At 43.2% G+C, this 15859-nt stretch overlaps 1 protein-coding gene across 1 annotated transcript in view; it reads left to right on the top strand.

Moving 5' to 3' along the window:
• Nucleotides 1–15859, top strand: part of RAMP3 (receptor activity modifying protein 3) — a 377139-nt gene that overhangs the window by 352453 nt on the left and 8827 nt on the right. The gene's annotated exons all lie outside the window — the stretch shown is intronic.

Below are 15859 nucleotides of genomic sequence, written 5' to 3' on the forward strand. Positions count from 1 at the left end.
ATTACAACTCGTAAAAAAGTGCTAAAAAAAAACAGACCTTTTTTTTTTTTTCGTGATTGGATAGGCATGCACGGATCCATGAGATCCGTGCATGTATATCAGTGGGAAGGGGTGGGAAAGTGCTTATTTTTTCAAAAAAAATTGCGTGGGGTCCCCCCTCCTAAGCATAACCAGCCTCGGGCTCTTTGAGCCGATCCTGGTTGCAGAAATATGGGAAAAAAATGACAGGGGTTCCCCCATATTTAAGCAACCAGCATCGGGCTCTGCGCCTGGTCCTGGTCCCAAAAATACGGGGGACAAAAAGAGTAGGGGTCCCCCGTATTTTTAAAACCAGCACCGGGCTCCACTAGCTGGACAGATAATGCCACAGCCGGGGGTCACTTTTATATAGTGCCCTGCGGCCGTGGCATCAAAAATCCATCTAGTCACCCCTGGCCGGGGTACCCTGGGGGAGTGGGGACCCCTTCAATCAAGGGGTCCCCCCCCCCAGCCACCCAAGGGCCAGGGGTGAAGCCCGAGGCTGTCCCCCCCCATCCAATGGGCTGCGGATGGGGAGGCTGATAGCCTTTGTTGTAAAAGAAAAGATATTGTTTTTAGTAGCAGTACTACAAGGCCCAGCAAGCCTCCCCCGCATGCTGGTACTTGGAGAACCACAAGTACCAGCATGCGACGGAAAAACGGGCCCGCTGGTACCTGTAGTACTACTACTAAAAAAATACCCAAAAAAAGACAAGACACACACACCGTGAAAGTATAATTTTATTACATACATACACACATACATACATACTTACCTTAAGTTCCCACGCAGGTCGGTCCTCTTCTCCAGTAGAATCCAAGGGGTACCTGTTGAAGAAATTATACTCACGAGATCCAGGGGTCCAGGCTCCTCGGGAAATCCAGGGGTAATCCACGTACTTGAAAAAAATAACAAAACGGTGTCCCGACCACGAACTGAAAGGGGACCCATGTTTGCACATGGGTCACCTTTCCACGAATGCCAGAAACCCACTTTGACTTCTGTCTAAGTGGGTTTCTTCAGCCAATCATGCTTCTGGTTGTGGTTCTCCAAGTACCAGCATGTGGGGGAGGCTTGCTGGGACTTGTAGTACTGCTACTAAAAACAATATCTTTTCTTTTACAACAAAGGCTATCAGCCCCCCCATCCGCAGCCCATTGGATGGGGGGGACAGCCTCGGGCTTCACCCCTGGCCCTTGGGTGGCTGGGGGGGGGACCCCTTGATTGAAGGGGTCCCCACTCCGCCAGGGTACCCCGGCCAGGGGTGACTAGTTGGATTTTTGATGCCACGGCCGCAGGGCACTATATAAAAGTGACCCCCGGCTGTGGCATTATCTGTCCAGCTAGTGGAGCCCGGTGCTGGTTTTAAAAATACGGGGGACCCCTACTCTTTTTGTCCCCCGTATTTTTGGGACCAGGACCAGGCGCAGAGCCCGATGCTGGTTGCTTAAATATGGGGGAACCCCTGTCATTTTTTTCCCCATATTTTTGCAACCAGGATCGGCTCAAAGAGCCCGAGGCTGGTTATGCTTAGGAGGGGGGACACCACGCCTTTTTGTTTTTTGATTTTACATTGTTTAATTAAAAAAAAAAAAAAAAGAAACCCAGCACGGATCACACAGATCCGTCCGAGATTGATTGTAAAAAAAGTCGGCAGTGTTTTGCTAATCACTGCCGTAAAAATATAAAAAAAAACACGAATGACATCGACATCGGAAGAAAAGAAAAACCCGAATACGACAGCTTAGTAAATTAGTCGTAATAAATTCAAAAAGTTGCAGTTTTACACTTTCGATGTCATTCGTGATTGAACTTTGACCTTTTTCGGAAAATTACGAATGTTAGTAAATTTACCCCATTATATGCAAATGTTTGGAATTTAAAGAAGTACTCACTGCAGGATAATGACACTTTTTTCAGTAATCTAATAAAAGTCATTACTGATCATTTTTTAAACCATGTGGTGGTAGGGAATAGATATTGTAAGCTCCACTATGGCAAATACGAAAGTGTATGAATTCTTTGGAAAGCACTGCATACTATATAAGCACAATAAAAAATATAAATACACAATAAACACATATTTTGTACATTTCTATGATTCAAACCTTAAAGAGCTGTTTTTATCCTCTTAGTATCTTTAGTTTTAGCTACCTGTCTCTTTGCAGGTCTGGAATTTGTAACATAGGTCACAAAAAAGGGCTTGTATAAAAAAATAACTGCGGCCACGATATTTGTGTGTTGTAAAACAATCAATGAGTCATTGAACTTTTTTGTCCTGGGTTAGAGAGTAGCTCAGTCTAAAGTCCAGAACATGTAACAGTATTCAATAGGTTTTTTGGAGAAACATTTAATGATGACCAGATGTTTAGGGAAAAACAGCATGATTATCATTGCTGAGAAGTCCAATTGTGCAAAGGTACAGTATCTCCGGTTACATTACATTATAATATGAGGGTTAAATAAATAAGGTAACAAGACTTCCCATTGAGTAAATTTATTCAACTCGTACATATACAGTACATATATCGGTAGTATGGCCTGGTACAGATTATTTTTACACATAGTCCCCATACTTGTCTATTTGTTCCAACGGTACACCAAGGCATCTATCCTGACATAGAAGAAATCAGTGTCAAGCGTCTAAAGCCAGGACATGATGCCTTGCTGAACTTCACCATTGATTGCAAATCACATTCCACCCAGATGCTTCTACAAAGGTCCAAAGAGATGGAATGCAATCACTAGGTGCCAGGTCAGGGCTGTAGGGAGGTGCATAGTGGACATAAAAATATGAAAGCAGAATATAGAATGAATGGCAGCAAGGGCATATTTGGATGGAAAACCAGCCCAGGAAATTTCTCAAGCAGCCCTAAATAAGAAGTGGAGTCTGTGGAGGGGGCAGGGTCTGATGGCATATACTGTATAAGGCATCTTGATGTATCTGATGGTATTTAAGGGGCACATGGAAGAGTATGTTAGCATGTGAAGGTTCTGATGGCATAAAAGGAGAATGAGGATGGGTCTGCTTGCATATATGAACAACCATGTTAAAAGGGAGTCAGGAGTGGGTGAACCAAGCTGCATCTTTGCCATGGGTGACAGAAACTTAGCTTCCCCTCTGGGTTTAAAGCTACTGATTGCAAAAGAATACTAAGGGGGAGAAGATGATGGCACAGGTAAAAGAGAACATAAGGGAAGAGGGCTCATCTTGTAACAGTTTACAATCTAAAAGGGAGGGGTTACTGAATTTTGCTGGGGCAAAATGGTGTGTTCTGAGGGTAATAAATTATTATACAGCACTAAAAAAGCAAGAGGGGCATAAGCCAATGCCTTTTCCAATGTCTGTAAAATGCTTTGAGATCAACTTTTTAATATCTTACATTTTATTTACTCACAATGACACTGTCACTCCATGTTACTCTGGCCTCCTTCACCCTCCATCTATATTTAAATGCTAACATAGATAAGTTCACTTCACTGTTATATTGCCTCCTGCTATAAGTAGTTACCATAATGCTGAGAGAAAAATCTTGAAGGTAGGAGTGTAAGGAAGTAATCAGTAGGCAGGAGAGGTGGTGTGCAGGGTGTGGTTCATCAAATCGACAGTATCTAGGTCGACAATGTTTAGGTCGACCACTATAGGTCGACAGTCACTAGGTCGACATGGATGGAAGGTCGACAGGGTTTCTAGGTCGACATGTGCTAGGTCTAAAGGTCGACATGAGGATTTTTTTTGTGTGTGTCGTTTTCTTTGTAGAGTGACCGGGATCCCAAATTAGTGCACCGCGTCCCCTCGCATGGCTCGCTTCGCTCGCCATGCTTCGGGCATGGTGCCTTCGCTCCGCTACCGCTTCGCTCGGCACAGATTACCGTTCCAATCGTAGTCCACGTGGATCGTTAAGTATGAAAAAATTCAAAAAAAGGAAAAAAATGGGAAAAACTCATGTTGACCTTTAGACCTGTCGACCTAGCACATGTCGACCTAGAAAACCCTGTCGACCTTCCATCCATGTCGACCTATAGTGGTCGACCTAAACATTGTCGACCTAGATACTGTCAATCTTCAGATCGGATCCCGGTGTGCATTAGCAGAGCGAAGAGGACGGGTTGGAGTTTAAAGGGCGATAAGGTCAGAGATATAAATGGGAGAGGAGTGGGTGAGGGCTTTGTAGGCGAGTGTAAGAAGCTTAAAGGCCCCCATCCACTAGTGAGACATATTTGAACTGAAAGTCAGATCCGATTTTCTCCCGACCTTCCTGGCAGCTTGCCGGCAGTCCTGTGATTACGATTTGCAACTGAGTGGTTTTTATTACATCTGACGAATTGCATCCGATTGTGTACAAATGCATTCCGAAGTGCACCTTCTCCGATTGCGATAAATTCCATGCCGATCTGCGACTCCGATCCGAGGAGCACGGGAACGCGCCTCGGATCGGAGTCAGAGGAAAATGACATGCAAACAGAAAGCTCGGAATCGGATGCAAATTGGTTATATCGCACAAGTGGATGGGGGCCTCTAATTTTATTCTGAAAGGGAAGAGAAGCCAGTGAGGGGGGAGGTGAACATTATGCTTTTGGTGAGAAAGATGAGCTGAGCTGCAGTATTGAGGATAGATTGGAGTGGAGAGAGGCATTTGTCAGGGGTGACAGATAGGTGAAGATTACACTAATCCAGTCTGGAGATGACCAGTGAGAGGATAAGAGTAGTAGCATCCTGGGTGAGTAAGGAACTGATCCTGGAAATATTTTTGAGATGAAAACGGCAAGTGTGGAAGAGGTGCTAAATGTGTGGTTTGAAGGAGAAGGAGGAGTCAAGGATTACTCCAAGACAGCGCACTTGGGGGATAGAGGAGATAGTTGTGCCATCAATAGATAATGAAATTGTGGCAGGTGAGGTTGTGCGAGAGGGTGGGAAGATGATCAACTTAGTCTTAGACATGTTAATTTTAAGCAAGCGCCGGGACATTCAAGAAGCGATAGCAGAGAGATAGTTGGACAGTATATCGTTACATGTATAATGAAAGAACACGTCATCCACAGCATTGTACATCCGCATGTTGCAGCATGTTGACAATTTACTGTAGCATTTGCCTACTTTTTTTGGTTTGTAAATTAATTGTGAAAGATCTATGTACTCTGTAGGATGAAACAAACACAATTCAGTCATAACATAATGTACTTATCATGTATATGACATCCTACTGAGATCAATAAGCTGCAATTAACATGTTACAACACATTTGGGACTTTTTGTGATTTGCAATTCACTAAACGATTCAGATTATTCTGAATGTAGACAAATTCCAGAGATTCATTTGATTAATTGATTTGCAAAACATTCACTGAATAAATAATGCCCCTAGACAACTGTACAAATTCCAGTGCATTGTAACTAACAGTGAGTTTCATCAAATGCTACATTTTATAGCCTGATATCAGCACTGCAGACATTCATTCTTCCTGAATTTTATGAAGAAAAAAAAGTCACTGGATGTATTCTGGGTGGACACGCATGTGCTCTTACATTTCCATAATAGCTGTTTGGATAGTACTGCTGCACTGCCTGTCTTATATGTATTGCCCATATTCATGTACTTTCCACACGTATTTTAAGAGCAATTAATTGTGAGAGCAGGGCCCACAGGAGGTAAGAGCAGCTTCGCTGGGCCCCTACTAAAATTTTGCTGTAAGGTCTAGCAGCATTGTGAGAATGGAGGTAATTTACATGTGGTTGGAGATGCTTTACGGGTCCTGCGATGAAAGATGCTGATTGGCATCAGACTGTCAGTGATTGACAGTCTGATGCCATTTGGGGATGGGAAGGGGGTGGCGAAGGCCTCCATTTCTCCAAATGGAGGCATGTCACCGTCATTGTGGAGAGGGAAGAGGCCAGACAGAGTTTCCCTGGCCTCTGTGTATGACTTGTGGTGGCTGGCTTGTGCGACTCCATGGGTTATGCCAGTGTAGGAGGTGCAGCTATCACTGGAGCGTCACCCTTGGAAGGGGTGACGTCAAAGTGTCTGGTCTTCTGCAGTGACAGGAGCCGGGTGCTGCAGTGTGATATTCTCGTGCAGCACTCAGCTCCTGCCACACATGAAGAGCCGGCACTGCACTCAGCCCAGCCAGCATCTTCGGGAATGCTGGACCTCCCCTAGAGTGATGGAACGGAGATCCCCACGAGGCCATGCCCCTTTTTGTTAGGTCACTCTCCTGTTTGACGGGTCACGCCTACGGCGCAGGGGGAGCTGTGCAGTGTTCACTAGCGTCACCATGTAACAATTTTAACGGGAGAAAATACTCGTATAAGCGTTTAAGAATAAAAAAATGAATTATACATTCCTTTTGTATCCACAATGCTGGTCTTTATTCCTCCGACTTCAATATCGTGGTAGCAGTTGTTTCCACTCCAGTCCCAATGTATAGAAAACAGAAAAAAAACACAAAATGTGTACAATTGTTTAAAGTCTATCCTGATGTATATAACCCACTGGACCCATGAGAAGAGAAAATTTCAAGAATCTGGAATTCGTACCATGACTCACAATGGAGTATTATACACTGTGCATGTAGCAGTTTCTTTATCCTAGACCTCGTATACCCTTCACCAGAGGATCCTAGACACACAATGGTATCTCCCAAGATATGTATTGGATGATAATCTCACATGGGACATTTACCCAACGTTTTTATGAAAGAATGCGTACCCAACTCACTTGAGAGGGGGGCGGAGACAAGCCTCAAAAGGTTTCTTTACTCTGGCCCAATGGTGGCTCCACCAGTACTTCCTGCTTTTCAATCACTCCTTTTATTCCTCCCAAAGTGCTTGGTTCTCATGAGTATGTGGAAAAAGAATTTGACATGCAATGTGTAGCGTTGTTTTATGGCCGTATATCAATCAGCCCTCAAAAAATCCCACACAGAGATGAAGGAAGTATATAGGGCGTACCCCAACTCACAGTGCTGATCCCCACCACGTGTATAAAACGGTTTCTTTACAACTGAACCCAGTGTAACCTCCACTAAATGTGTATAAGAGGTGTGCGTACCCAACTCACTTCTAAGCAAGGTATTTTCAATCCTAATAAAGGTTTATTTTATCTTGTTAAAGAAACCTTTATTAGGATTGAAAATACCTTGCTTAGAAGTGAGTTGGGTACGCACACCTCTTATACACATTTAGTGGAGGTTACACTGGGTTCAGTTGTGAAGAAACCGTTTTATACACGTGGTGGGGATCAGCACTGTGAGTTGGGGTACGCCCTATATACTTCCTTCATCTCTGTGTGGGATTTTTTGAGGGCTGATTGATATACGGCCATAAAACAACGCTACACATTGCATGTCAAATTCTTTTTCCACATACTCATGAGAACCAAGCACTTTGGGAGGAATAAAAGGAGTGATTGAAAAGCAGGAAGTACTGGTGGAGCCACCATTGGGCCGAGTAAAGAAACCTTTTGAGGCTTGTCTCCGCCCCCCTCTCAAGTGAGTTGGGTACCCATTCTTTCATAAAAACGTTGGGTAAATGTCCCATGTGAGATTATCATCCAATACATATCTTGGGAGATACCATTGTGTGTCTAGGATCCTCTGGTGAAGGGTATACGAGGTCTAGGATAAAGAAACTGCTACGTGCACAGTGTATAATACTCCATTGTGAGTCGTGGTACGAGTTCCAGATTTTTGAAATTTTCTCTTCTCATGGGTCCAGTGGGTTATATACATCGGGATAGACTTTAAACAATTGTACACATTTTGTGTTTTTTTTCTGTTTTCTATACATTGGGACTGGAGTGGAAACAATTGCTACCACGATATTGAAGTCGGAGGAATAAAGACCAGCATTGTGGATACAAAAGGAATGTATAATTCATTTTTTTATTCTTAAACGCTTATACGAGTATTTTCTCCCGTTAAAATTGTTACATTTTGTCCTGTCTGGGTGTGGTGACACCCTTGAGGGGGATTATATACGTTAAAGCTGTTCTTGTCTTGCGCACATCTCTAAGATAACTTCCTTCTGTCTTTTGGTCTAAACTAGCGTCACCATGCCCGGTCAAGCCTTTGGGTCACGCAGTCAGAGGCGTAACTAGGGTAGAGCGAGCAGGGCACATGCCCTGGGTGCTGTGACGGGCACAGCTAAGGGGGCACCCGCGCCGCTATCCAGGACATCGCTCCCACCCACGCACCCACAGCCACCACCGCCTGACCGCCCGCAGCCACTGCCTGCACGTGTTTCGCTGCGGAGCAAGTCCCGCTGTGGTGCTCGGCGGCATTACTGCAGCAGCTCCTAGCCTCCCTCCTTGCTAGGGCTGCTGCTGGGAGCGTGGCCACGATGCCTGAGCTTCTGCCTGCCGCTGAGAGGTGAGGAGGGGGAAGGGGGGTGGGGGCACTAGACAGTGACACACAAAGAGACTACCCCCCCTATTCTATGCCTCTCTTTGTTTATAGTATTATAGTATATCCCTCTACCCCTATTCTATGCCTCTCTTTGTTTATAGTATAGTATACCCCCCCCCCTTACCCCTATGCCTAAGAGAGGCATACAATAGGGGTAGAGGGGTATACTATAATTCTATAAACAAAGAGAGGCATAGAATAGGGTTAGAGGGGTATACTATAATACTATAAACAAAGAGGCATAAAATAGGGGTAGAGGGGTATACTATAATACTATAAACAAAGAGAGGCATAGAATAGGGAGGGTGTACTATACACAAAGAGTCATAGAATAGGGGGAGGTGTACTATACACAAAGAGAGGCATAGAATGGGGGGGTATACTATACACGAAGAGAGGCATAGAATGGGGGGAGGTATGCAGAAAGAGAGGCATAGAATAGGGGGGGTATACACAAAGGAGAGGCAAGTCGCCCCCGCTACTATTGTTGTAGTAAAACTCTGCATCTACTGTATTTACATCCGAGTGACCCGCAATTGTGTATATATATATATATATATATATATATATATATATATATATAATGTGAAATTTGGCTCATTCAGTGTGGTATAATGTGAATTTCGGCTCATTCTGTATGCTATAATGTGAATTTCGGCTCATTCAGTGTGCTTTAATGTGATTTTCGGCTCATTCAGTGTGCTTTAATGTGAATTTCGGCTCATCCTGGGTGCTATAATGTGAATTTCGGCTCATTCTGTGTGCTATAATGTGAATTTCGGCTTATTCTGTGTGCTTTAATGTGAATTTCGGCTCATTCAGTGTGCTATAATGTGAATTTCAGCTCATTCTGTGTGCTTTAATGTGTATTTCGGCTCATTCAGTGGCTTTAATGTGAATTTCGGCTCATCCTGTGTGCTATAATGTGAATTTCGGCTCATTCAGTTTGCTATAATGTGACTTTCGTCTCATTCAGTGTGCTTTAATGTGAATTTTGGCTCATTCTGTGTGCTTTAATGTGAATTTTGGCTCATTCTGTGTGCTTTAATGTTAATTTTGGCTCATTCTGTGTGCTTTAATGTGAATTTTGGCTCATTCAGTGGCTTTAATGTTAATTTTGGTTCATTCTGTGTGCTATAATATGAATTTCGGCTCATTCAGTTTGCTATAATGCTAATTTCGGCTCATTCTGTGTGCTATAATGTGAATTTTGGCTCATACCATGTGCTAAAATGTGAAAGGTCTAGTATTAAATAGTATAAGGGGTAGTATAAGGATAGTATAAGGTCTAGTACTAGTATAACCAGTACTAGATAGTATAATAGGTCCTACTACACTGAAAGACAACCCCCCTTTTGAGTGACCACACCCCCTTTTCCGGAGCGCGCGCATCTTCGGTGAGCTCATAATTACACCCTTCACTTTTCCATACCCTCACTTCAAAACTTCTACTTCGACCACTGCACCTACATCTATACATACATACCCAGACATCTTTATACACAGTGACACCTATTTGTGTAGGAGATGATGATGATGATGGTAAGGTGCATGTGGAATTATAAAGAATGTTCCCAGTATGACATGAAACAGCTGGCGTGTCATGTTGGCACATTCTGTTTTCAGTGTCCACGCCCCCTCATGGCCAATTTTTTCAGAGTGCGCCAGTGGCGTGCGCACATACTTTCCTTTGTATTTTTTTGGGGGGGGCGCCATTATTGATCTTGCCCTGGGCTCCAAAAACTCTAGTTACGCCTCTGCACGCGGTTAGTCAATGATTCCGGCTAACATCTGATACTGCGTTTTTGCACACAGTTTAGATCAGTAATGCATCAGGAGGCGTGATGTCTCTGGCTGCATCGCCATATTAGTGCTATGGCTGCTGCTTCTGTGTAAGCTGCAGCGATAGTCGCTTCAACCTCATCTGAATTTGCCCCAATATATTATATAAACAAAGGATCATTCTCTATTATGAAAAGAGAAGCAGATGAGTGCTACTGTAGCTCAAATGGCAAACCAATAAGAACCCAACACTGTATTTTATTTCTTGGAAATACTGTACATGCTGTTATGCAGCTGTGCAAGTATAAATTTGGAATAAATGTACCATATTTGAATATGTGTGGATGTTGCATTTAGATTTTTGTCACCAGTAGTTGCGTTCCATGTATTAAACATAGCTCAATGAATGAAGTGTCTGCCTGCAATGCCATAGGCAATAGGTTCGAATCCCAGGCATATCAGCTCCCCAAAATGAAATAAAGACAGTGCGATTGAACAACAAAGAGCTATCAAGTCCATGAATACTGTATAGGTATATAAGTGCTGCCAACAGCGCCCCCTACCCTGCAGTGGTATGTTCGGTGACACACTCCGCACACACCTAGTTATGGCCCTGCATTCTGGGGCTCAACCTAAAGAAAGGTTGTGTATCACTGTTCTGCACTACAGTATATATGTATTTTACTTTCTTAATATTATTATGTTTTAAACTGTACAGTATGATTCTCAGCGTACTGAGTACATGCTTTTATGTGAGCAGTGATCCTTTCTCTTTCACTCCTTACTTATGCGCAATTATTGTATTACGCCTTTTGTAATACAGAAAAAAAACAAAAAAAACAAAACATATTGTATATTTTATGAAGCATGCCGTTTACTTTTTTTTGAATAAATTTTAGTGCTAGGAATGTCTTTTATATTTAATGGTAACTTTTATTCACATGTAAGCGAAAGAAGTAGAACAAAGTTATTTACACAAATGTCATGCAGATATTTCTATTATACAGACATATTAACAATTACAAGATGAACTCCCTGGACCTGTTTTTTTGTTACTTTGTATGATTGTTGTGTTATCTGACTACTTATCTGATATACTGCATGTTGTATTCATATCACTGGTATATGGCTCTTTATGTCACCAGAGGGAAACCGGTGTGATTGAGGCTAAACCAACCTAAAAACAAATAGTCTCTTTCAATTTATAAGCTATTTAGATGAAATCACATCAATTCCAGTAAATCAGAACCTACAGTATTAGATGCACACTTGAAATTGTAAATACATTATGAGACAACACAATACATTGCATTTGTCATGACTTTGTATAGCTATAGTTAATTTGACTTTAAACAAACAGTTCTAACAATTTTTGACTATACTGCAAGTGGATTAATATATCATGAATTGTATGAGGTGATAATATACAAAACTAGAACTGTATTTGATGGTATATAACAGGGGTGGCCAGACTTTTTGAGTCGGTGATCTACTTTGAAAGCTGAAAAGCTTTTGTGATCTACCTTGGTGGGATACCCCTAAAAAGGGGTGTGGTATAACAAAAAGGGGGCATGGTACAACAAAAAGGGGTGTAGTTGCTGCACAGGGTGTAATGTCTCGCACAAAATCACACATTGGCCCGCACAGATAAAAACCTCAAACACATATGCCCCCACAGTGCCAGATACACATGTGCCCCCACAGTGCCAGATATACCCCCACAGTGCCAGATATGCCCCCACAGTGCCAGATACACATATGCCCCGACAGTGCCAGATATGCCCCCATAGTGCCGTGTGCCCACAATGCCAGATATGCCCGCACAGTGCTAGATATGCCCCCACAGTGCCATGTGCCCACAGTGCCAGATATGCCCCCACAGTGCTAGATATGCCTCCACAGTGTCATGTGCCCACAGTGCCAGATATGCCCCCACAGTGCTAGATATGCTCCCACAGTGCCACATATGCCCCCACAGTGCCATGTGCCCACAGTGCCAGATATGCCCCTACAGTGTCAGATATGCCCCCACAGTGCCAAATATGCCTCCACAGCGCCACATATGCCCCCCCCCCCACAGTGCCACATATGCCCCCACAGTGCCATATGTCCACAGTGCCAGATATGCCCCCATAGTGCTGCTCACCATTTTGCTGCTGTGGTGAGGAGAGCGCAGCACGTGCCTCTACTGCCTGCCGCTCTGCCCCGGGCCCTCAGTCTGGTCTCCAGCGGTGACGGCAGCGTGTATATCTCAAATCAGGCGCTGGTCCGCAAGCTCTGATTGGCTAATGAACCGGCGCCTGATTTGAGATATACACTCCGCCATCACCGCCGGAGACCAGACTGAGGGGCAGGGCGGCAGGCAGGAGAGGCGCGCGCTGCGTTCTCCTCACCTCTGTGGATGGGCAGCAGATCGCAATCGACTGTTTGGCCACCCCTGGTATATAACAAAGACTTGCTAATAATCTCATGGGGGGAAATGTAATAGGGTTTGAGAATCAGAGAGATTTTGGTCAATTTCTCCTGTTTTTTTTTTTTTTTTTTTTTTAAAGTGCCAATCATTTGCATGGCAAAATTAACCTGGTTTTGCCATGTAAATGATTGCCACTTTAAAAAAAAACAGGAAAATTTTACCAAAATCTCTCACTTTCTCATTCTCATACCCTATTACATTTCCCCCTTGGTCTTGTGTTGATATACAGTACATTATGCTCACATTTTAAATGTGTTCCATTTATATGTAATGTAAGGTACAAATTGGGTCATAGATATTTGGTAAATCATGTTGGCATATCAACTGGTACAGTAATGAGTCCAGAAGCCTAGATACAAAACAAAAACACCATTCATAATGACAGCTCTCCAATTTCAGTGACAGCAATGATCTTCCATCTATTCCAGTACATTTCTAGCACTGAGCCTAAGAAGAACATGGGCTTATGTTTTTTATATTTTCAGCACAATTCACTTTGAGGTAAATTAACTTATTTCTCTGCTAATATGCAACATTGCCATTTTGCATATCTATCTATCTATCTATCTATCTATCTATCTATCTATCTATCTATCTATCTATCTTTTAGAATGTAGTTTCTTATGTGAAGCACTTTAATGTGTAAAGATGTGTGTGTTTTCTATCTGAGCATTGTGATGCTCCTGTTCAAATGTGGTAAACTTACTCTATAGCCTACCTATGCTATCAGTGCAAATCAAGGAATTTAGGTAGTTCAAAAGCTGTATTTGTTCTTCAGTACAGTGATTTAGCAGTTTTCAAATTATGTATTGCAATTTTCATACAAGTAGCATAGCCAGAGGGTTTCCGGGGGATACCAACTCCTTATAAATGTTGAAAATGGGAGCAATAGGTACCATTTTCAACAACTACAAGAGACTATGCTGCTTCAGTGCGCAGTGATTGGCTCCACCTTCATGCCTCCCATACTTTGGTGAGATGGGGTACTGGTCAGAAGAGGGAGCACTAGTAAAATATGCTGGTGACAAAATGACGGTTCTACTGAGAGGAGACTTGGCACTGGGGAGAGGGGGGTGCTGGTGAGATAATGGGTGCTGGTGAGATTTAGAGGGTGCTGGCAAGGGGGGATGCTGGTGAGAGAAGGGGGCACTGTTGAAAGGATGAGGGTTCTGGTGAGAGTTGGGGGCACTGAGGAGAGGAGGGAGTGCTGGTGAGAAGGGGGACGTTGGTTAGAGTAAAGGGTGCTGGTGAAAGGGGGGTGTTGCTGAAAGGATGAGGGCACTTTTATGTTTAGTGTGAGCACTGGTGAGAGGAGTGGTGCTGAAGATAAGGAGGATACTGATGAGAGGATGATGGAGCTGATGAGAGGAGAGCGGTGCTGGTAAGAGGGGAGTTGCGGATGAGAGGAGAGTATTGCTGTGAGAGGAAGAGGGTGCTGGTGAGAGGAGGGGGTCCTGGTGAGAGGAGCGTGGTGTGGTGAGAGGGGATATGCTGATTAGAAAATTATGGCACTGGTGAGAGATGGGTGCTAGTAAGAGTATAAGGGCACTGGTGATGGTAGTGGCGGCACTGGTGAGAAGAGGGGGTGTTGGTTATATGGAGGTTGCTGGTGAGAAGATGAGGGTGCTGGTGAGAGGATTGGGTGCTGGTGAGAGGGATGTTGCTGTAAGAGGAGGAGGGTGCTGGTGAGAGGAAGGAGGTTGAGGTGAGCCAGAGGAACTGGTGAAAGAAGGGGTCAGTTTTGAGAGAAGAGGCGCTATTGAGAGAATGAGGGCATTGGGGAGAGAATGCGATACTAGTGAGAGGAGGGGGACTGGTGAGAGGAGGTGGCACTGGTGAGATGTGGGATGCTGGTGAGAGTGGAGGACACTGGTGAGAGTGCTAGTGAGATGGGGTGCTCTGTTTAGAGGATGAGAGTGCTGGTGAGAGGGGGTGCAATTCAGATGATGATGGCACTGGTGAGAGGAGTGGGGCACTGGTGCTTCAATTGGGGTTATTTAAGGTTACATTTTTTTAAATTAGTCTACATAAGGTAATTAGGGAATAAATGAATATTAATTAAATAAATTGGTGATAATTATTGATTAGGATGAAGGAGTTAATGATTCATGTGGCAAATTCTGTTGAATGGGTTATGTTGCTTGAAAAGTTGAATTTTGAGGATAGATTAATTACAGTGGTGCTTATACAGATGTGTCCTCATACATATTTGCTGCAGTCACGTCTCTTTGCATACCAGGTCGCATGAGATTCTTCTAGCGTTAGGCATCTTTTTTGCTTCTATTTTACAGAAAATGTGTCCTATTCGTTATGCACTGCGACTAGAATGCATCAGTAGACTGTGTGATTAATTTGATATGCTGTATGACACTTCTATATTGTGTGCAACTGAGTCTCTCAATCTGTACACAAATTGTTACAATGTAGAAGCTGCAGCTTTTTTTCAATAAAGGGTTTGTTCTACTCTGTATACAGTCTCAGTCACACACAATATACAAGTGTCATATATCAAATTAATTAGCACAGCATTATTGGCAAAAAAAGACACCCAATGTTAGCAGAGTTGCAGAGAACCTGAAAACTCACTGGCACCAGGCACCTCATGCTGCATGGTATATTGAGGCTAGATGTATGAGGACACATTTGTATGCGTGGTGGTCAAAACATGCTCTCCATTTTGTATGGTGGTTATAAAAATGCTCACTATATTGAATGGCGGTCTCAAAGCTGCTCTATGAAGTATATCTCAGTCTCAAAAATGCTCTCTGTATTGTGTATCAGTAACAAACATTTGTCTCTGTATTGTATGGTGGCCATTGACATGCTCTGTGTACTGGATGCTTTGTTTACTGTACGCCGATCACTGAGCTTTGGTTGTTTTGCTTTACACTGTTTCTGTAGTGCGTGTCTGTGTTCGAAGATATGAATGTAATATTATGGCCTTATGGGTATGTATTGATGTGATTTGGATGCAAATAGTGTAATAATGCTGCTAATTGAATTTTGAAACATCTAGACCAGGTGTACTTCATTTTGTAAATTGGTGAAACTGTGAAACCACCCATTTCTGATGTACAAGTACAGTAATTAGATATTGCTTGGACTTGGATACATACAGTATTCTTTATTTAATTCTGTCTTTATTAAGGCATTGGACATACAAATAAACAAAGACAGTAACA

The sequence above is a fragment of the Pseudophryne corroboree genome, chromosome 5, assembly GCF_028390025.1.
Source record: "Pseudophryne corroboree isolate aPseCor3 chromosome 5, aPseCor3.hap2, whole genome shotgun sequence".
NCBI classification, from domain to species: Eukaryota; Metazoa; Chordata; class Amphibia; order Anura; family Myobatrachidae; genus Pseudophryne; species Pseudophryne corroboree.